Raw genomic sequence first — 23,673 nt, forward strand, 5'->3', positions numbered from 1 at the left:
TAGTTACTCTAATTGATAATGGTTAGAGTGGCACAAATCAATCTTCAGCATAAACGTACATCAACTATGAATCTATCCAGACTTCTGCAAGAAGGTAAAGCTTCTATAGCTTTGGTTCAAGAACCATATTTCCAAAAGGGAAACTTCTACGTTGGAAAATTGTTAAACCCAGTTTTTGTTGCCTTCAACAAGACCGGTATGACTAATCCACGTGAAATGCCTCGAGCATGCATACTTGCAAATAGTGCTCTCGATGTTTCTCTCATATCGGAGCTCACAACTCGGGATATTTGTGCTGTCACAGTTGGTATGACTATTGATGGCATAGACAGGAAATATGTCTATTGTTCGGCATATTTACCGCATAACCAACCTTCGCCAAGCGATGACTTCAAAAAGGTTGTATCATACTGCTGCAAGAGTGATTTACTGTTCGGGACCTCGTAGAGGTTCAGAATTTACTTCTGCTTCCACTAAATGTGATCCTCAGCAGATTATTCAGCATCCCTTAGGGGTGCAGAATTTACTTCTGCTTTTATGTGTTTTTGTGTCGTCAATTTTCCCATCCTCCTAGTCCAACCCTTACCATTTCCTTTCAATCCTTCCCTCTTATATATCGGGAAAATGATGCTAAAAACAAATTGATGGCAAGGCACAAATCTCCAAATATCAAGGGGAACGTGCCATTTGAGCCAATTTGTTCTGATTCCTGATTCCTGAAATGTCTATAGTTTTTAGAAAAAATATGCAAATACAGTAATGTTGAAGTTTTTGTGTTTGAAAAAGTCAATTGTATAACATATTAACGGTTTTCATGGCTTGCGAATCAAAAATAATCGATTGTTTTTATCCACTCTAATAAGATTTCTAATATTTTCCGATGGAGAACAATTCCTCCAAATATTACGAAATTCTGAGAGATCGTATATCAGTTTCTCATGGAATTGCTGTATTGTACCCCACAAAATCAATCTTTCGAAATTTTTTATCAGATAAGGTTACGTAATACAACTTTGCTGGAGTACTTTAATTCGCATCAGTGCTTGTGAACACATTTGGTATAGAACTTCAAACTCTTTACTCTCTCTCCAATAACTAAATCCAATTTTGAACTAAACCATTTGAACTTTGAGTACATGTAATTACACATAAAACTTCTCCGATACAGAGAAAACGCAATGTATTTAGTTAATAAAAAGTTATTTATTTCGGTTAGATTTGTGTACTAGTCGTAGGATAACACGAAATAGGACAGCCAATCGCAATTATTGTGCAGCAGCATAATGGAACTGATTATCGGCCAGTCTTTCCGCCCACTCCACGTATGGTTTCATTTACAGAAATCCAATTTACCAGACTGCTATGCTCTACAAATCTTAGGATCAAGAGAAAGTTTCAATTTCCTTCTCCGCAAATTACCCTTTCCACAAGATGTTTGCCGTATAGAATCAGATAACACTATCCAATCCGAAAGATTGTGTGGCCACTTGCTGGCTCCAAAGACGCTATACATACATCTCCGTCCGGCACGCTGTGAAACACGCACATGCGACATACCGAAAAATGATCATCCACCGAAACTCGAGTGAGGAATAAATTTCGAATATAAATTCTGCATCACGTTTCGTGCATATCTCGCCTCCCCCTCCCTCCCGGACTCTGGACGACGGTTTTCGCGGGAAATTCTCTCGCCTTCAAGTTAAATGGAGTATAACAAGGCAAAATAAACGACACTCAACCGTTGCAACGGCGCATTGTGAGATGGTGGTTCTACCTTCGCGTACCGGCCGTGTTGAGAGGTTGTATTTCTCACGTCATATATTACCATAAGTAAATACGAAAAGTATAGTTTTATACGCTTCGCCGAAACTAAACTGCGCAAAACGGTGTTTTCCTCGAATTTGGGATGTTCCTTCAAAACAGGTTGAAATGATGTGCTGTCAAAGTGAAATGAACTTACAGCGACATCTGTGCATCAGCTAATGTGGTGTAATGCTACCTTTGTAATATTATTTATATTTTCAAAAACATCACTATAAGATTCTGTTTAGATTTTTTTTTAAATTTGCATAAAATAAGAAATTTTCTCTGGGTATGAACTAACAACATTTTTTTCAATTTTAAACAGTTATGTCATGTTAACAAGAATTTTGGAATCATTTTTCATTAGTCAATTTTGCAAGTGATTGCATAAATTTTCCATATGAGAAAGGGAAGACTTTTATAGAAAAGAATCGTTATCATGACTTTGTCATAACACTAACAAATAGGAATAAATTGAATACAAGATTTACATATTTTTCAATTGAAAAATATAAATTTAAATTTGGCAACCATGCACCCTAAACATTAAATTTATTAAAACATTAAACAAAGCACACTGCGAACGGATCAAAGCAGGTGGAGTTTTCTTCTTCCATACCAGCACGTACTGAATCGTACCGGTTGTGCATCGTCATTTTGTATTTTGTATTAATGTTTTGACACTTATCGCCCTATAATTTCGGAAACGAAAGTAGGATTTGGATGAAAATTCACACTACCTTTCTAGAAAATGAGAGCTTTAATTAGATTTATGATTTGTTCATAACGTTCGTTGCGGAGAACTCGGAGCTAATTCCGTTTTTGGAGTATTTATTCACTACTATCAGTGCTTTCGGAACTAGAAAACGGGAACTAGTAATTCCAAAGTAGATATATGTGTCCTCTAACTAACAAGATTTGCCAACTAGATGAATTTTCCAGTAAGTTTTGTAAAAATTTGTACATCGTTTCGCACATAACTCGTGAAAAACTAAACATCGTGGTGTTAAAGTGGACCCGGAAGTCGGATCCGAAACAATTTTTTGGGGACTTTTTAAAAAATGTTAATTTTTTTTATATGTGATATTTCTTTTTGGAATTGGCGTGTTCTATTTCGAAGTAAAGTGAGCATTAATAAAATACACTCTTCCCCCAAACTTGGATTTTGTTATAAGTATTTCATGAAATGATAAAGTGTAAAGGAAAATTTTAATTCATAGGCTTGATGACAATACAAGAATAATTACTTTTTTAAATTCATTTTTGTACGGTTTCGCTACCAGCGTTCGTTAAAGTCAACTAATAAAATCGACTAAAAAATTGGGTGGATAGTGTCAGAGACATAACTGGGTGACGTGATTACGAGTAAGACTAACACAATTCACGACACACTTACTTTAGCACATGAATTTATAAGACAAGGTACAGAAGAGTAAAATTTCAATGAAAGAAAATATGGAAAAGTTTTTCATAATTAATTTACTGATATTGAACCGTGTACATTTTTATATTTTAACGTTGGTAACGTTAGAAGACAATGTCGCTCTCTGCATCGAAACCGTCGCCCGAGCACGAGAAACACAAACAAGCTTCAAGAGTTTTTCTCTTTAATACTCGTTGATATCAAACATTAAGGGGGTAGGGTCTAAATGATGAAAAATGTCATCATTTTCGAGAATTTTTTCAGAGTTATCGTGCATGATAAAAAGCATCATTCGAACAACATTTTGTAATTTTTTCGTGGAAAAATATTGAGAAATAAGTCGCAAATCATGATTTGCGGTGTCCACTGTATCTCAGCGCAGACTGATAAAAAGTCAACAAATCAAAGCAGCATAGATAGAGTAGATATTTTTCTAGACCCCAACGTTTCTGTTTGATTTTTTTTAATTTTTTTTTAATTTTTGGTGGTTGTTCAAAGTGAAAACTACGATTTTTTACGAAAAATCTGCCATTTTGTAGCTGCAAAACTTCCCCAAAGTAACAGACAAGGAAAAGGAAAACGTTGGGGTCTGATTTTTTATATGCAAAAAGTGTATGCAAAATTTGAAAAAAAAATTGGTTCAGTAGTTTTTGAATGACGATGGACACGGACTTTCAAAACCTGCTTTCGAGAAAAACGCGTTCAAAGTTTTTTGTCTATAAAACCAATGGAAACAATTTATTACTCAAAGGAGCCCGTTGTGTCTAACATTTTTACAAAATCATATTTTTTCTTTATTCTTTTATAATGAAACATTTCAAGAATGTTTTGTCAAGTTTCTAAGTCGATCGAAGCAGAAATCTTGGACATGTGTGCCGAGCTCTTATTACTTCGCAGAATGAGATAAGCAAAGATAAAAAGATAAAGGCCCATAAATTGCCGAGTTTTTCTCCGATAGGCTTGAAAATTTCACAGAACATTCTTGAAAATATTACATGATTTTTCAAAAGTGTTAGACCTCCCCCCCCGCTTAATAAAAACTATAATTTTGAGTTATTTGTAATTATTTCATGCTACTGAACTTTTTATTGTATCGCATGAAAAAAAAATCATATTGTTGGCGCCCTATAGTAAAGTAAGTCGTATTAACGACAAAAATTGGCTAAATATATGGGATATGTTAAAAAAATTACTATCACGATACCTCGTAATAATCACGCTGATTCGATTCTTCAATAACTAATTGATATTCAATATACTCAAGCGAGCACGGTGTGCAGTGAACGGAAAACTGCACCAACACACCGCAAAAGTAAAATGTTCAAATGTTTCCGAATCGATTGCTAGTTAAATTATATCAATCCATCTACAGATGGCTGAGTTATTATCGTTCAAAATAATGACAGAAAAAAGTTACGCGGCTATTTTTGGAACTTTTAATTGACTCCTGGCCCCGTATAGTGAAGAGTAAGGCATTTTTAATGTCAAAAGTGGGGAAGTCATTCGTATTTCTGCACTAATCATTCTGTAATTCCGGAACCGGAGTGTGGATTTTAATGAAGCTTAGGAACTTTGTATGATACAATTAAACATTTCATTTGAATCTCAGTTTGTGAGAATCTGTCATTTCAATCTAAGATTGAAGTCTAAGTTTGAAAAAAACACTCACTTACACACATACAGACATTTTGCGTACTTGATGGACTGAGTCGAATGGTATCGGTTTTCACAGTGAATACATATCCTTTCTAAATTTGATTCTCAAAAAAATCTCAAGAAAATTGAAAAATTTTATGAAATCTCTATTGGAATCGGTAGAACGATACATATAATTTAATGTTTGAAGATGATTTCATGCAAATGTTGGTCACGGTTTCGCTTTAGATGGCTCATGTGCATGGTTCAATTTTGGCACATTCTCTAAAAAATATCGGCAGGTATTTCATGAACAAATGTTTCAATAATGGCTTCCAGTGCGTCGATCGTTGCTTGTTTATCCTTGTAGACATGAGTTTTAACATAGCCACACAAGAAATAGGCGTAAAATAACACTGATGGGTCCAAAATGTGAAATAAATATTGGATCTTCTTCTAACTTCGATTTATGATTAAATTATTGATCAAGCTGGACCAGTTTGACAAGGACATAAGGCACGATTCACACGTGATCTGTCAAAAACAGTGTTGACTAAGGGTTACCAACAAATAAATCACCCTTTATAAGAAAAAAACACAAAAAAGTGTGGTTTCTCGATTACGTTCCTTCTACGATCATATCTTCGGAGCTGGCTGTGCCAGTCATGCAATCTTCGAACTTGATCCACAGCTCAATAGTAGCTTTCAAATGAACTAATGTTGATTAAAATCAGTTGAACCATCTCCGAGCAATTGAGCGGGTAGATACAACTTGAAAAGTAGCACATACATATGGGGCATCCGGAGCTTCAATCAAAAATCGGTTTCTCCAGCAATTCTATAAAGAAATGCAATTGTTAAGAAATACATTGGGGCAAAACGTGCATAACAGGGAGTTTGTTTTAATTCTTTTTTACCCACTGTGCAATTGTGTATCATTTTGTTACTTTGTTTCGAGCATTAGAATATTACGTTGTGTCAAGTGAATTGGACTATCCTTCACATAATAATATATAATGAATTGTCAGTGGAACCCAAAGTTCGTATGGTCGCAATGTTTTTGACAGCTCAATATTATGATGGAAAATGTGTGACAGGAACGCGCAAAATGTGTTTGTGATTGCGAAGCAGAATAATACCGTGTAGAATGCATTTTCTTTCGTATGACAAGTTTTGACATTTCTTGAAGTCTTGACATACGAATTGGCGCATTCATGAGTATCATAGAAGATCATGGTAGAGCTGAAATAGGCATAGGATCTGCTACGAGACCAGATAATACTGCACATTGTGCTCAATCTCTACAATGTTTCTGCACCTTTTTTTAACAAATGGCGTCTAAACGCCTCTACCATTGGTCATTTCATGTATACCAACAATGTAAGTAGAACCGTGACTCAACTTGGGCCCTGTCTGTGTCTGCAAAGGGCACCTACGCGTCCCATGCAACCCGTGACAGTCGGGCGGATTCATTTCACATGCAGAGACTATGATGGATTATTTGAAGATTGAAGGTAGTTACTCTTGCTAATTGTCTATGATCCGTTCGGCGTCTTCCCTGATGGAGTCAGGGGCCTTTCGCTAGATTAGATTTCGAGGCGACTGAATCCGAAACGAAAGTGTGTCCGCGTGTCTTAGCGCATACGTACGGTCGGTCCTTTCGATCCGGCACATGGTGAGAGGTTCAACTCTATGATTAATTAGAAATTCTTTGTCTTGACGTGCTGCTAACCTGAAAAATGTGCACTTCTGCTAAACTAACTACCATCGAGTGTCACCATCTGTGGCCAAAGGAGTAGAATATTCCCAGATAGAATCACATCGCATTGTCTCTCTTCACGGTGGTTTCAGCAGCTATATCCGACAGGTTCCACCTTCGCGCTAACCGTTACGCATTTCACCGACGACGACGACGACGTTGAGGCCGCGTAGGGAATGCTGGGAATCCGTCGTGTGTAGGTAAAACTAAAGGCCGGTGCACATTCGAGCCGTGCGACCCTTTTCTCTGGCCGTGCGACAAGATACGAGTGACAGACGCCACACAACACACAACACGAGCACAAAATAAATTCCGATTGTTTTCAAATTAAAATTTAATGTCTGCTCAGAATGTGCACCTGTGACTTCGGGTTCACTTGGAGGGAACCTTGCCGGATAAAGCGGATAGAGAACAAAACGAGTTGTACAATTGTTGGTGAGCTACGAGGCAACCGTGTTGAAAGTCCGAACGTGCATTGCGATGAGTTTTTGCTGCAAAAAGTGCAATGTGTGCAGTAGATTTTCGTCTTTGTTCTTGCTGTTTTAGTTGTTGCTGTTGTTATAAACTCTCAAGGCAGTATTTCATTAAATCATTGGGAGTAGGATTCATGGGTTAGTAGTTGAGGGATCCTTGATTCGAAACGAAATAGGTGTTGTTTGCAAAATGCTTGCATGTTACCGGAAAAAAGAACTCCAAATTTCGAGAGTTAGTGGGATCTAGGTAAATATTACACAGAGCCATAGTGAGCGTTTCTGGCACCCGAGCAAACTCAAAAATATTCGCCTCCACCAATTTATTAACCAACACCATGGAAATAAACTGACATTATTTAATTTTTCTGTAAGGTTATCCCAAGCAGCATTATTAATTTTATTAAATATTTATAGCAGTCTTGAGTGTTACATAATAAATCTCGCATTGAAATTGTAAACTCCACAAGAGTCTACTGAAAACCATTTAAAGATCATATTCTAGCCAAGCGGACAATTCTCCATAAGGTTTATAAAACAAAATGCGTAGTCCTACGTCAAAATATCAGTTCAGTGAATAGTAGTACGGAAACCTACGCACACGCACATTTTATAAAATTTGGAGTTTTGAGAAAAGTGTGGAAAGGAAACCTTCTCAATGAGCAAATCAATCACATAAGTTTTTTGCTTTAAGAGAATGTAATTGCTAAAATGCTCTTTAAGTGGATTCGCAGGTATGCTTTCTGAGAATTTCTGAGTTCTGTATATTAAATGGCAGTAAACTAATTGTACAACAAATTTTAACCAGTTCCATCATGTTTTCACATTAAAAAATCAAAACTAATTGGTTCAAGTGACATGTTCCCCTAGTTATTTGGAGATTCGTACCTCGCCATGACTACTCATCAGGATAAGAGAGGATAAGCAAGGATCAGACGAACATTGAAAGAAAATATGAAGTGGGTGAGGTGGAAAACCAGCACAAAACAAAAAGGAACAATTCGCTCTGCTTTCCCGAAAGGATTCGAACGATCTACAGGTGCCAAAATGCACATTTAATGTTACCTCCAACTCCCAAGAGGATTTAGAGATTTTACAACAGCGACATAATTTTGCATTTCCGAAAGAACGCAGAACGATTCGCAATATGTATGAGCAGAAGTAAATTCGGCATAAAAAAAAACAATTTAGGGTTCAATACAGAAAGAATTCATTCACTCCAGGAAGAACAATGAACCCTCTGACTATAGCTACTTACCACATTGGGTGAGAAACGATACAATACAATCCATGAATTCAAGATTTTCATACAACGTACGAAGGCAGACGGATCATTTCAAATGACCGATGAACAGGTAGCGGCTTCCTTCATTCATTGGATAGAAGTAAGTCAGTATTTGTTTAAAGCAAAGAATTCCTTATTCAATTCGAATGATATTGAGTAATATTTACTCACTCGAGCTAATTTTCCCATTTGTAGCACTGAGTAAATGTTACTCAGAATTTGACAAATACCGTATTTACTCAAATGTGAGTAAACAAGCTTTACTCACTATAGAGTAGTTCCACATTTAACGAAAATGAGTAAAATTGTACTCACTTTAGAGTAACATTGATCGAGCGTGTACACAGATTGAACCATGTATGGAGAACCAGAAACCCGGATATGTAGTTGTGTCAATACGGGACAGTTAACACATGGATCAATAAGTCCCGAGACTAAAGCAGAGATGGCGCTCGTAGTAAACCAGTAACCACGTCTTTCTAGAGTACTAACCTTTGCTTGAAACGGGTCAAAATTTTAAGTCGATCCGTCCAGAAACAGCTGAGTTATCGAGGTTGGAGTAAAGTCGTTTTGTAGTTTGTTTAAAAAATGGAAAAAACGAGTTTCGTGTTTTGATAAAACATTGTTTTTAATGGGTAAAAACACCGTGCAAGCAAAGCAATGGATTGAAAAATGTTATCCGGACTCTTGTTCATCAAAAGCAACGATTTTTCGGTGGTTCGCCGAGTTTAAACGTGGTCGTACCGACTCAAATGACGCGGAACGCTCGGGTAGACCTGTGGAAGCCGTTTCACCGGAAAATGTGAGTGAAGTGACAAAAATTATAATGAAAGATCGTAAAGTGAAGCTCCGTGAGATTGCTGAGATGACACAGATATCATATGGAAGTGTATTTACTATCCTTCATGAAAAATTGAGCATGTTAAAGAATTTTTCCAAGTGGGTGCCGCGATTGCTTTCGATGGAACAAAATGCACCCTGCCACAAGTCGATGAAAGCAATGGCGAAATTGAACGAATTAAGCTTTGATCTGCTTCCCCACTCCCCATACTCGCCAGATTCAGCCCCCAGTGACTACTGGCTCTTTGCTGATCTTAAAAAAATACTCCAGGGAAAAAGATTTGGCTCAAATGAGGAGGTCATCGCTGAAACTGAAGCTTATTTTGAAGCGAAAGAAATTTTTTTTTAGAAACATGGTATTGAAAAATTGGAAACACGTTGGAACCATTGTATCACCCTAAAAGGTGATTATGTTGATAAATAAAAAAAAATTGTTTCCATTGTTAATCTCGGGACTTATTGATTCATGTGTTAACTGATCCTAAGTGATCCAAATTTTAATTATTACATATATTTTTCCCCTTGTACCCCTTCTTTCAAATTCGTATTTCATTATAATTAACCGTCGAATACATTCGTTGTTTATATTTCATTCATTTTAAATAATCGTTATGATATCAACAAAAAATATACGAGAAGTAAAATGAATTGTCAATTGCAATATTTATACTTGCCTTAGACCGATTGGACTGAAAACTGTTGTTTTGAAAAAGGCTAATGAATTTTTTGAATGCACCATCCTGAATTCGATGTAACTTGGAAATATGCTCTCGACACATTAAAGCTAAGGTAGTGGGCCTTTTTATATATCGTATAAAATAGAAAAAGAACTTGGAAATCGTTATTTGTGCGCAAATGGCACCCAAGAAAAAGTTCACGCATCATTATTTGTTTTTTTTCTGTTTTTGCCTTTCACATATAAAAGGCTATGCAATCGCTGCATAGTGGTCCGAAACGGGAAATAAGCGCGACAAAAATATTTTCTTTATTAACTATTTTTTTGTAGTTGATTTCTCCACAAAAGCTGTTTGCATTCAACTGACGCATCTATTGAAGTGAAAGATCGTTAGGGTGGTTCATGTTTGGAAGTAAATCTGAATTCTAACTTTCTTAATTGATTTTAAAAATTATTGCAGCAAAGTTGTGGAAATTTTCATTTTGAGCAACTTTTCTGAAGAAGCCATCTTCCAACCTCTTCTTTTGATAGAGTTACATCAATTTTTCGGAGTAAAAAAAATCTCAAAAAATCATCTTTTTTATTCTAATTCTTTTGTGAACAGTTGAACGAGAAAATCATGTTCCAAAGATTTGTCGAGCTAATTTTTGCGCACCGAAAGAAAATTTAAAAAAAATTATCTGTTGAGCGAAAAATCCATCTTTGGCTGTAGGTTTTTTGTTTATCATTTTTTGAAAAAATGATGTATGAAACACTCATAGGACTTATTTAAAACCATCGTTTTGCTGAACAATTTGAACACTAATTTGTATGAGTTAAATAAATAATACCCTCCCAGATTCCTCCTTAAACTTTCTTTATTTTATATCCTTTCTGAAACCGCGTAAGATTAGTTTTTTATCGATCTGGCATCTATTGAATATTTATATTAGAAGGTTGACGAAAACACAATCATAACTTTTGAATGGTAGCTTATATTGGAAACCATAGTTTTGCAAAATTGTGCGATATAATTAGCTCGACAAATCTTCGGGAGACGATTTTCTCGTAAAACTGTACTAAAAAAAGGTGGTTTTTAGAGGGCCACCCTACTTTTACTCCGATAAATTTATGTAACTCGATCAAATGAAGAGGTAGTAAAATGGCTTCTTCAGCGAGGTTGCTCAAAATAAAATTTCCCACAACTCTGCTGTGAAGTGCAATAAAGTCAATTAAGAAAGTTATATTTAAATACAAGCATGGACCACCCTAATGATCTTTTACACCATAAGATGCGCCAGTTGAATATAAACAACTTTTGTGAAGACACCAACTACAAAAATATGATATTTAAGAACGAAAATATTTTTATCTCTCTAATTTCCCGTTTCGGACCACTGTGCATAGTTTGCTATTGAATTTTATTCGGATCGGACTTCTGGTTCGTGAGTAACGGGGTTAAATGTGCAAAAAATGAAGAAATTTGTTCGATTTGCTCAGACATCGCTTAACCTATTTTCTTCCAATTAGATTCCGACTTCCGATTCGGGAGTCACGTGGTAAAATGTGCAAAAGGAACTAAACAAGTGCACTCGATTTTCCCAGAGACCGCTCATCCAATTTTTACAAGGTTCGATTCAAATAAAAGGTCTTATAATCCTATATAACACGACCAAATTTCTTCCAGATACGACTCCCGTTTCCGAAATTACAGGTTGATAAGAATAAAATTTCAATTTCATTTTCAGGAGCGTTTTCTTATACATGACACGGAAAAATCAAGCCAAATACATTCAAATATAATATTTCTTTCTTTCCCGTGTTTCTTGAATTAGGCAGGTATGGTTAGTTTATGACCAAATACGTTGGCTTTGAGTATACGTGTTCATCGTTTTTGGTTCCGGAAGTATCGGAAATGTGCTCGTGTGCTCTAAATAGGAAATCATCCTAATTTTTCAGAGACGGTTAAACCGATCTACGCAAACTATGATTCAAAATAAAAGTATTATGTTCCCATAAATCAATGTTGAATTTCATCCAGATCTGGCTTCCGGTTCCGTAAATAGAGGAACCGATTTCAGCTATACAGGTTCATAGCTCCCGGTTCCGGAAGTACCGGATATAGTAGTCGAAAACTCAAAAACAAAGCTCTCTCAATTTTTTCAGCAACAGCAAAGTCCATTTTCACAAATTTAGACATAAATAAAGCGGTCATCGTCTATAAAAATAGACTGCTTAAAATCTTTGTTCGAATCTCACTTTCGGTTCTGGAACAACAGGATGAGATGTGTTTTAAAATTTAAACCGTCATTTAGAGCGAAAATGCAAAAAATGAAGAGTTTTTCTTTAACTAGGGTCATTGCGCTCAGGTATTTTTTCGAAATCGTTCATCTTTCCTGTATTTTAAAAAGGAGATAAATGCAATATATCAAATTACCGCGGAATCGCTGCATTATGTGCCTGGTATGTTATACTTCCTACGTAATTCAGTCGCTACAGGCGCGACAGCAGGTTGACGCTATATATACAGATTTCTCCGCTACTTTGTATAAAAAAATCACCAAAAAGCTTTTGCCAAACTTGACATACTTGGATTCAATGGATCTTTTTTGAATTAATTGCATTCGTACCTGATTGGTTGTAGTATGATAACTAAAATCGGAGATTGCACAGCTGCACCTTTTCGAGCTAACTCGGGTGTACCTCAAGGCAGTCATCTTGAACCCATTTTTATTCTTACTTTATCTGAACGATTTGAACCGTTCGATGCAATGCTTGAAATTATCTTTCGCCGACAATTTTAAATTGTTCCATCTTATTGAAGATCACGAATATGCAAGATTCCTACAAAAACAGCGAGAATCGACTGTAAAGAATCTGAGAGTCCGTTCCATTCTAAACTTAGTTTCAAGCATCACGTCGAGTATATTATCTCTAAGGCTTCCAATAAACTTGGTTTTATTTTTCGAGTCACAAAGAACTATAAAAGCATATATTGCTTAAAAGCACTATATTGCGCACTGGTTCGTTCTATTCTAGAATACGCTTCTGTCGTCTGGGCCCCTAATTATCAACTGGACATCCAACGCATCGAAGCTATAAGGCGTAAATTTCTTCGCTTTGCTCTTCGTAGTCTTCCCAAGCTATCAGGAACGCTGTAAACTGATCGATTTACACCTGTTATCTGTTCGCCGAGATCTCTGCAGGGCAATACTCGTGGCAGATCTGTTGCAATCTCAAATTGATTGCCCCGAATTGTTAGGCAAACTAAATTTAAATATTCATTCTCGAAATCTTCAATCTCATCAATTCCTGAGAATTCAAACCGCTCCCACTAACTATGGTTATGATGAACCTTTCTCCAGTATGTGTCGTCTATTCAATCGATGTTCTCATGTATTTGATTTTACCCTATCTCGCAAAACCATAAAAAAATTGTTTTTAAACATAATCTCAAACAGTCCTTCCAACTCCAATACTTAAATTCTAGATTTAACATAGGGTTAATTTAGTACCTAATCCACAAGTTTAGTTTAGTGCTCCCTTAGGAAGTCTGCCTCCATTCTCCATCGATTCTGCAACCAAGAATAATATTCATCATTAGGTTCGTTTCTAATATCCGCTCGACTTTTTCAATCCTCCGGCTATCCACCATCTTCTTCGAAACTAACTAGATCTTTATGATGTTACTAATTATTTGTTGCTTCCCTCCTTCTTTTCACCATCTATTGAGACAATTAACTTGATTTTTTGCCGCTTTCAACTTCTTTCGAACAAAAAAGATGACGATAATTTTATTAGCGCCTTAACAGAAAAAAATGCAGAATTGACAGCTAAAATAATTTGAACTTGAAGGCCATTGCAAAATATCCTGTTGCAGATGGAAAATGTCTACTAGATGTATCCGTTCTCGATTGATATATGTAATTTATCCGTGTTTATTACAGACTTAGGGTGGCGTTATGGTATCGCGTATGCACGGATTGCATGAGAACACAGGTTCGAATTCTGTATCTTAGCGTATTTTTTTTCAAAATATCATCTTTTCTGTGAGTTTCTCATTCATTTGGTTTCTTCAGTATATGATTCCACTCAGGCTTTGAAACATTTCCCGTTTTAAATTAAATTTTAAACGGTGATGAATATCGGAAAACCCACCTGACAGTGTCTTCGAAATTTAGTTGAGAATATTCTGTGAAATTTTCGGAATGATTAATTTAGGTTACCGCTCGTGTTGTACTTTCTTCTGACTGGAGAAATGCTGAAAATGGCAATGCTTGGAATGGCATACTTCCACTTGTTCATCGAATATCTCGACTTTGAAGGCTTATACACCGAAACCTCCATTTACGAACTAAACAAGGGTTCGTAAAAAGAGATAGTTCGTAAAAAAGGTTTCGTTATTTGAGATTTGATTCGTAAAAAAAGTTTACGTTATTTGGAATATACTTCGTAAAAAAAATTTTGTGTAATGAATGTGGAAACTGTAGATGTCAGAAAACGATGTTTGAGGTGGTTTTTAAATCCAAGGTGGCGACATTGTTGATATTCCTTGAAACCTCTTACAATATGGGTACTTTCGAAAAGGTATTGAAAAGTAGATGCCTAAAAATTATATTTGAGGTGGTTTTGAAATGCAAAACAGTGACTTCTGGTTTATTAGTATCTTTTTGAAAGTTTTTGTCATATTCCTTGAACTTCGTATTCCTTTAAAACACTATACCGAAAGTCACCTCATTGAATTTTGAAACGAGCTCAACGTCGTTTATTGGTATCCAATAAGTTTCGGAAATTTCTTTGTTTTTAAGGCATATCGTTATATTGGAATTGGGTTTATAAGCCATATCGTTATATTCTAATTCGAGACGAGACATCTGTTTATTAAATACGTTCCAAAATACCCATATTGTAAAGGTTTTCAAGGAATATCGATAAACCGGAAGTCGCCATCTTGAATTTCAGAACTACCTCAAACATAATTTTCCGGAAACTACTCTTTAAACCCGTTTCGAAAATACCCATATTGTAGTAGTTTCCATGGAGTCGAAAATCGCTTTCGATATATGCCAAAACCTCTTTTTACGAAGTAGGTTCGTAAAAAAGTGTACGTTATTCGGGATTTGGTTCGTAAAAAGAGTTACGTAAAAAGAGGTAACGTATAAAAAGTGTTCCTAAACGGAGGTTTGGGTGTATCTTAAATCTATCGTTACAAAGTCTAGATAATTTAGTTTAGATACGGTTAGTACTTACAGATATATATGTTGTCGCTATAAAAATATAGTTTCATATTTTTCTGTGAAACAGTCAGTTTCATTGCGTCCGCCATTTTATTCGCTTTAGTTTCCTGGTAGTGTTCGGGAAAAGAAGAGGAGGATGGATTAAAATCAACGGGAGCGGGTCATATCGCCGAAAGCCATTTCGCCGAAAGTCGTTTCGCCGAAAGAGTCATTTCGCCGAAAGGGTCATATCTCATGCATGTTATGTCTCCTGTTTACCCGATGTGGCGCAGCCACATAATCGAAACCAAGATGGCCAGCTGAGTCTGTCGCCGACCCGCCGTCGGAAGCGGCGGCCTCTTGCATACAAACCTGTAACCGTCTCGTTTGCCCGGTCTACTCAAAGCTAGGTTTCTTTGCTTTAGTTAGGTCCGAACGAGCGGTAGCGAGGTCGGACAGCACATGAACTAAAATGATGTGGCGTAGCCGCATTAGTATTTTTTCATTTTCACTTAATAAACGGAAAATACCACTTACTTTTGCCTGGTAGATACACCTATGCAATTGCTTTGATGCTTACTAGCTAATAGTCAACAAGTTTTCTAGGGAACTGCTTTCTGAGGTTCATGAATCAATTTTTATTCAAGAGTACAACAATCAATCATTATTCAAGAAGTACAGGGTGATTTTTTAAGAGCTTGAGAACTTTTTTAAACAATAAAACGCATAAAATTTGCAAAATCTCATCGGTTCTTTATTTTAAACGTTAGATTGGTACATGACATTTACTTTTTGAAGATAATTTCATTTAAATGTTGACCGCGGCTGCGTCTTAGGTGGTCCATTCGGAAAATCCGCTTTTTTATCGACAAATTTTGTTCAGCGATGACGCTCATTTCAGGTTGAATGGCTACGTAAATAAGCAAAATTGCCGCATTTGGAGTGAAGAGCAACCAGAAGCCGTTCAAGAACTGCCCATGCATCCCGAAAAATGCACTGTTTGGTGTGGTTTGTACGCTGGTGGAATCATTGGACCGTATTTTTTCAAAGATGCTGTTGGACGCAACGTTACAGTGAATGGCGATCGCTATCGTTCGATGCTAACAAACTTTTTGTTGCCAAAAATGGAAGAACTGAACTTGGTTGACATGTGGTTTCAACAAGATGGCGCTACATGCCACACAGCTCGCGATTCTATGGCCATTTTGAGGGAAAACTTCGGAGAACAATTCATCTCAAGAAATGGACCGGTAAGTTGGCCACCAAGATCATGCGATTTGACGCCTTTAGACTATTTTTTGTGGGGCTACGTCAAGTCTAAAGTCTACAGAAATAAGCCAGTAACTATTCCAGCTTTGGAAGACAACATTTCCGAAGAAATTCGGGCTATTCCGGCCGAAATGCTCGAAAAAGTTGCCCAAAATTGGACTTTCCGAATGGACCACCTAAGACGCAGCCGCGGTCAACATTTAAATGAAATTATCTTCAAAAAGTAAATGTCATGTACCAATCTAACGTTTAAAATAAAGAACCGATGAGATTTTGCAAATTTTATGCGTTTTATTGTTTAAAAAAGTTCTCAAGCTCTTAAAAAATCACCCTTTACAATGGTAAGTTAACAAAACGGGCGTTAACGCTATCATCTTTCGTTTGTCTTCAATTCAAATCAATTCTAGTTACGATTTCAGGATTCGGCAAAATGGCATTCGGCGAAATGGCATTCGGCGAAATGGCATTCGGCGAAGTGACCCATTCGGCGAAATGTCATTCGGTGAAATAACCCTTTCGGCGAAATGACTTTCGGCGAAACGGCTATCGGCGAAATGACTTTCGGCGGAATGACCCTGATCCAAATCAACAAGGTTCTTAAACACCCAAACGCAAAGAGAATTGAGGGAATCGGGGAGGAGATTCAAAATCTACACGCAACCCACTGACCTAAGCCCTAATTTTTTCTGATTTTTAACACAAATTCACTCAGCTTGTTTCGGTTTGTTACGCTTACGTCGCATTATCGACAACTTTCTCTAAACCAAAAGTATGAGCAATAATACATTTGAACTTGATCATTGGTTACTTTCTGAAAAAATATAAGGTTGTGTACAAGATACGACCGATCACGATGATATTGAAAATGATTAAATTCAAACTCACTCATCAATAGACAATAATCCGGAAAAAAAAAAACGTGGAGTAGGTAATCCCAGAGACACAACCGCAAGATTGACGTAGGACTGCATTCGAGATGTGATATTAATTGATTTGATACCGTTTGACTGTTTAAAATTTTGTTGTGCTGAAAAGGACCATTTAGTTTCAAAATATTACGTTTGTATTCTGCGAAGTAGGCCGGCAGTTTAAGACAGTTTTCTAAATTAGTTCTTTACGTTACTTTTGGGGTCTTGAAAAGGACCGTAAGTGGTTTTGGAGTCCTGGAAAAGGCTATTTGGTTACTGATGATAACGTTTGTATTCCAGGAAGTAGGGTGCCATTCCAAGTCCTTTGTAAGGTTGAGCCTTGACCTAGAAGAAATCATCTATATATATAAAAATGGATGTAAGTTTTTATGTTTGTAACGCGATAACTTCGGAACTACTGAACGGATTGCCACCAAACTTGGCACAGGTACTTCTTGTATTTCAGAGATGGTTTAGGGAGTATTTTTATATGGGAGGGAGCGTAGCAAGTGTCATAAACAAGGGGGGGTCATGAAAAAATTCATATAACTTGACAAGAATCGATACGTTTCGAAGACCGTAGAACCATTTTGCATACCTTAGATATGACTATATGGGGGGTGGATGTAGCAAGTGCCTTTCAATAGGGGGGTGTAATGTTTAAAACGGCATAATTCCGAAACTACTGAACGGATTGCCACCAAACTTGGCACAGATACTTCTTGCTCTTCTGAAATGGTCATAAGGATATTTTAATCGGGGAGGGAGCGTAGTAAGTGTTCTTAACAGGGGGAGGTCATGAAAAAATTTGTCTAATTTGACGAGAATCGATACTTTTTTAAGACCATAGAAGCATTGTGCATATATTAGATAAGATTATATTGGGGGTGGATGTAGCAAGTGCCTTTGAAAAGGGGAGGTGTAATGTTTGTAATGGCATAACTCCGGAATCACTGAACGGATTGTACATGTACATCTTGCTCTTCAGAGATGGTTATATAAATATTTCCATGGGGGAAGGGAGCGTGGGAAGTGTCCTTAACAAAGGTTAAAAATATTATCTAATTTGACGAGAATCGGTACTTTTTGAAGACACTTTTTGCACAACTTAGATAAGATTATAAGGATATTCTGTGGGGAGAGGGTATAGTAAGTGCTTCTTAAAAAGGAGTGTGATGTTTGTAACGGCATAACTCCGGAACTATTGCACGAATTGCTATAAAATTTGGAACAGTTATTTCTTGCTCTTCAGAAATTGTCATAAAGGTGTTTTTCTAGGAGAGGAAGCGTAGCAAGTATCATTAACAGGAGGGGCCATGAAAAAAAAATCATAAAATTTGACAAGAATCGATTATTTTTGAAGATCATGCAAACATTTTCCATACCTTAGATATGATAGATAAGGGAGTGGATGTAGCGAGTGCATTTAAAAAGGGGGGTGTAACCGCATAGCTCCGACACTACTGAACGGATTGCTATCACACTTGGCATAGCTGCTTTTTGCTCTTCAGAGATAGTTGTAAGGGTATTTTTATGGGGGAGCGTAGCAACTATCCTTAACAGGGGTCATGAACTTTTTGTGCAACTTAAGGTATTCGTGTGGGGTGGATGTAGTACATCCCTCTAAAAAGGAGATGTAAAGTTTGTAACGACGCAACTCCGGAACTACTGAACGGATTGCTATCAAATTTGGCACAAAGAAGCTCTTCAGAAATGATCATTAGGACATTTTTAGGGGGGAAAGTGTGTAGGAAGTGTCCTTAACATGGGGGCAGAGGGTCAATGACGAAATTTGAAGAGAATCGATATTTAGACTAGAAGGAGGAGTTTTTGAAAATAAATTTTCATCTCCCATTTTTTATAATTTAAAAGGTTGAATTTTTCTTTGAATAATTTCAAAAGATCTGGTTCCATTTTGCCGGGGAATTCAAAGAACAAAGGAAAAATAATCTTTGTCTACCTATGAACGTGAGTATTCAAGTCTCAGCATAACTACAAAACAACTAAACGAATCGCCACCAAGATTGGCACATGTACCAAAGGTGGGAATCGATATTTTTTGAAAAGTAAAGATACTTTCTACACTACTCAGGGTAATCATCAAGGAGATCTGTAGTAAGTTCACTGACAAAAAGTAAGTTAAATAAAAATAGATTATAAGGTTATTTAGAGGGTGAGAGAGTAAGTGCCCCGAACATGGAAAGTGAAAGGGAAAATTGATCGGGTTTTACGAAAAATTGGTATTTCTTTACGAGTACAGTATATTTCTAGCAACTAAGTGAGGTTCACAAAAATATTCACAAGAGTAAGGGGGAATAAGTATTTTCAAGATTGATCTGAGTTGACGAAATCATACAACCAATGTGCATTTTATTATGTAAATTGAAAAAACTGTCGACTCAAGGTAATGGAAATAAGTTTACACAAATAATTGTATTAACTGAATCGTTATTCCATAAGTTTTCCTCCCTGATGAACGACCAAAATGGTTAAAACCTTGGTAAAATAAATTATATAAAAACGTCATTCTGTAGTACGATTCATGATGTCATAAAATTTTTATAAAGAGGAGGGAGTAGCAAGTGATTATATCCATGGAAGACAAAGGTATTGTAGATCGATTGTGACGAGGAAGTACGGAAGTGCATTACAAGCACATATAGATATGAAACTCGGAGGTTACTAAGAAGGTATTAATAGAGAGAAAGGTGTTTTAAATGTTTCTAACAAAAGGGTTCAAATATAAAACTGACCCAGTTTGTCGAGAATACCATGCAAATTATAATTATTGTAAGTTCTGAGATGGGACACTGATCATTCGCAATCTGAATATGAACGGAGTATTGTTCAATCGAGTTGCCGTCTAAGTTTTGTTTCACTACAAGAGTATTTCACTAAGCAGGACAACTTCAAGAATTTTTTTCGGCCTTCCCTTCACGAAACATTTCCGAGCAACGCCGGGTAATTCAGCTAGTTATATCAATATAATCGTACCAAAGTCGAGCAATCGCTTATATATTTCAATATTTCATATATCTAAATATTTGAGTAAAAGAAACTATCAAAATGCTGTGCGGGATTCATTTTCGGCTTTCAAATTGTGGAATTCTCTATGAATTAATCACTGCCCGGAACATTTTTCTTGAACGCGATGCAGCTAAATGCTAGCTTGTTTGCGCCAGTTTGCTGCGAATTTTACACAGCGAAAATTGCACAAAGATAATCATTATTAATTATTCTAGATTTGCACTTAACTGATGATTTTGAGCTTCGATTTGCAAAGAAAGTAATCCTAATAATTCTTTAGATAACATTTAGAGCCATCATAACGGCTGATTTCGTATAATGTTCCCCATCGTTGTCCACTTTTCGTTTTCTTTTTCTCCAATGCAAACGAAAGGGAGCTGGATGACGCAATCGCTCTTGTTTGAAGCGAAACTCACACCGCGAATGTTTAACAGCAGAATGTCCTACACCGAAGAACTAGTTGTTTTTCTGCGTTTAGCCTTGAGTAACGGACCTATTTTTTTCACTGTTTAAATAATATTTTCGTTATACACGTGGACATAACAGCAATCTTACACTTTTTTCCATTCGTTTCGTGAAAGAATTAGAATAGTAAAGTAAAGACGTAGTCCTACTTTAAAAACCTTTGCCTCGAAGCCGATTTTTTCAACGCTAGATCCCGCAGGAATTGGACTAAGAGAGAACTGACATCATTCCTGTATTCTCTATAATTGAATCAAAACTAAGCTTGAATTTAGTAACACAAAAAAGTATTACGCTTCAATTACAGGGTCCGGCACTCGAAGTGTAACCAACTTCAGACCTTCGAGCCTGGCGTCAAGGTAAATGCGACATATTATCGGGAAAGTATTCTGGAGGTTGCTTTGAAGCCGTGGACAGACAAACATTTCGGTGGCAGACCATGGACGTTTCAGCAGGACTCGGCACCGTCTCACAAAGCTCGAGTGAACCAAGAATGGCTGAAAAACAACGTTCCGAACTTCATCACGTCCACACAATGGCTCTCGAATTCACCAGATGCGAATCCAATGGATTATTCTCTTTGGGCCATTTTAGAGAGCAAAGTCCGAACTAAAAGATATACCAGTCTCGAGGCGCTGAAAAAAGTTATTGTCCGCGAGTGTGCCAAAATACACCTGCAAGTCACATTCGGGCAACTTGCGATTCGTTTTTTGACCGTCTCAAGGCCATAGTCAAGGCAAAAGGTGGTCATATCGAGCAAAAGTGAATTGATTCTGAATTTTGTATTATTTTTACACATTTTGTACTTTGAATTAAGTAAAAGTAATTTTCCAAACTGAATTTATGGCCTTTTTAATTGGTTACACTTCGAGTGCCGGACCCTGTAGTATCAAAACATCGTGGGCCAGGTGTTTCCAATGAAGAATGTTTTTCATTTCTGCAATGTAGTAAATGATCTCACCAAAAATAAAAAACGCGCCTCCAGGAGAGCTAATCCAACTAAACATGTGGTACCACATGTTACTGTGCTACTCTTTCTCCCCGAAAATCTTTGTTCTCTTTGGTGACGACGCCACTCGTTCAGTTGAAATACTAGACATTCAAGTCGTACCCCAAAAAAATTACGCCACCTATCAAGAATGTAGCACTAGAACTAGAAGAAAAAAATGGTCACCAGATGTGCGAACCGCCACCCAACTCTAAACCGAAATCCAGCGATACTTGAATCTATCCTCACTGGAGACAAAGAACTCGGATTGTGCGCGCTAACGCTAAGGTTCATTAAGATTTCCCCACTTGTTTTGGGCATGTAAATTTCCCGCGCATTGTCGGCATCGTGTCGTTTTTCAAAGTTGCGTGCGAACTCTGATGATGATGACGATGAAAGTAAATATAATAGTTTAGAAACTGGAGCAAAGCTAAAATAAATAATCTGTGGACTTACTAGTCTCGTCGGGACGGTGCTGAAAACAGGTCATACAGGATATGATGGCAAACTGTATTTTAGTAAATAAACAGTATTGAACAGTCAACAATTTAATCGAAAGTGTTGCGATGAGAAGTTTTATCGGCGTTGCGACAGCAACTGGAAATTCAATGAATTAAAGAATACCTAATGGGACCAATTTCGAACTCACAGTTTTCATAAATTCAGGGGCATCTAGAAAAATAATTACAACCAACAGAATTTCTCCTTCGTCACCAACTACACGGATGTGGCTCAACAGGAATAATTCAACCCAGAGAGCATCTAATCAGAACGTTGCGGTAAAAACAGTGGCAGTAATTTGATACGAGCAATTTGCCTTTCGTTAACCCTCTGCCTCTGCCTTTGCACCACCCTTCCACACTAGTTAACCCGGTCCCCCGCATATGCACATTGTCATAGTTCACTCGATTCTAATTGTTTCGGCTGCAAACGAACGAAACCATTAAAATATGTCATCTTTTCATCGCTTGACGAAACCGCAAAAAGGCGAGAAAATGCGATTTTAACACAGTTGTGGTTAATGTGTTAATCCAATTCCGTCGTAGTTGGTTAGCGCGAATCTAATGGGCCTCTGAAGAACTTCGGATGATAAAATATCCCTGTGCTGGCTTATAGATAGAACTAGCGTAGAAGGCTAGCGACTGCAATCAACTTGAGATCTCAATTTTGAAGCGAGACACATAAATCTGCGAGCTTGTTTTTTTCGGGCGAATAGCAATTGTCTTCGTACGTTTCTTGGCCCGACTCTGTTTGGGTGGGGTTCGACGAGCAACTCTATTTGACCGCTCTGTTTAGCAGTAACAACTCATCGCTGAATCAGATATAATGACTTTATTACGTATTGATAGATGGCCCGACTGGGCATTGATAAAAGTAGTGAATTTGGCTCGAGGGATTCCAATTTTTGTTGGAGGAATTATTATTGTTATTATTATTGCTATGACTTTGGTCGTCATTTGTGAAAAGCTGTTACTGTGTTGAATGAAATTTCAATAAAAAATATAAATTTTATATTCTTTGTAAAGCAATTCGTTTAAAACTCAAAAACGTTGACATTACAGGTGTATCGAATCTTACAATACTCAAATAATTAATAAGCATCAAAACGATTTCGTATATTTGCTTTATATACATATATAGAATTGCAATTAAATGCCTATAAGTCTTACGTGCTACTGTAAAGCTTATATATAACCACAAAAGGCGAAATATTATGCGGATATTGATTGCTTGTAAAATACGATGTGTTATGTCAAAATAGAAAGCCCTAAAATAACTTTAGTGATGCAGTTAAACATGTAAAGTCTATTGTCAAAAACATAAAATTCCACCTGATTTCATTTTCTGTTTTTTCACTAACAAAGTTAAAATGGAGAGACAAGAAAGGGAAAAAATAACTGCCCAGAACAGTGAACGGCACAGAGAACAGACA

This window comes from Malaya genurostris, chromosome 1, assembly GCF_030247185.1.
Source record: "Malaya genurostris strain Urasoe2022 chromosome 1, Malgen_1.1, whole genome shotgun sequence".
Lineage (NCBI taxonomy): Eukaryota > Metazoa > Arthropoda > Insecta > Diptera > Culicidae > Malaya > Malaya genurostris.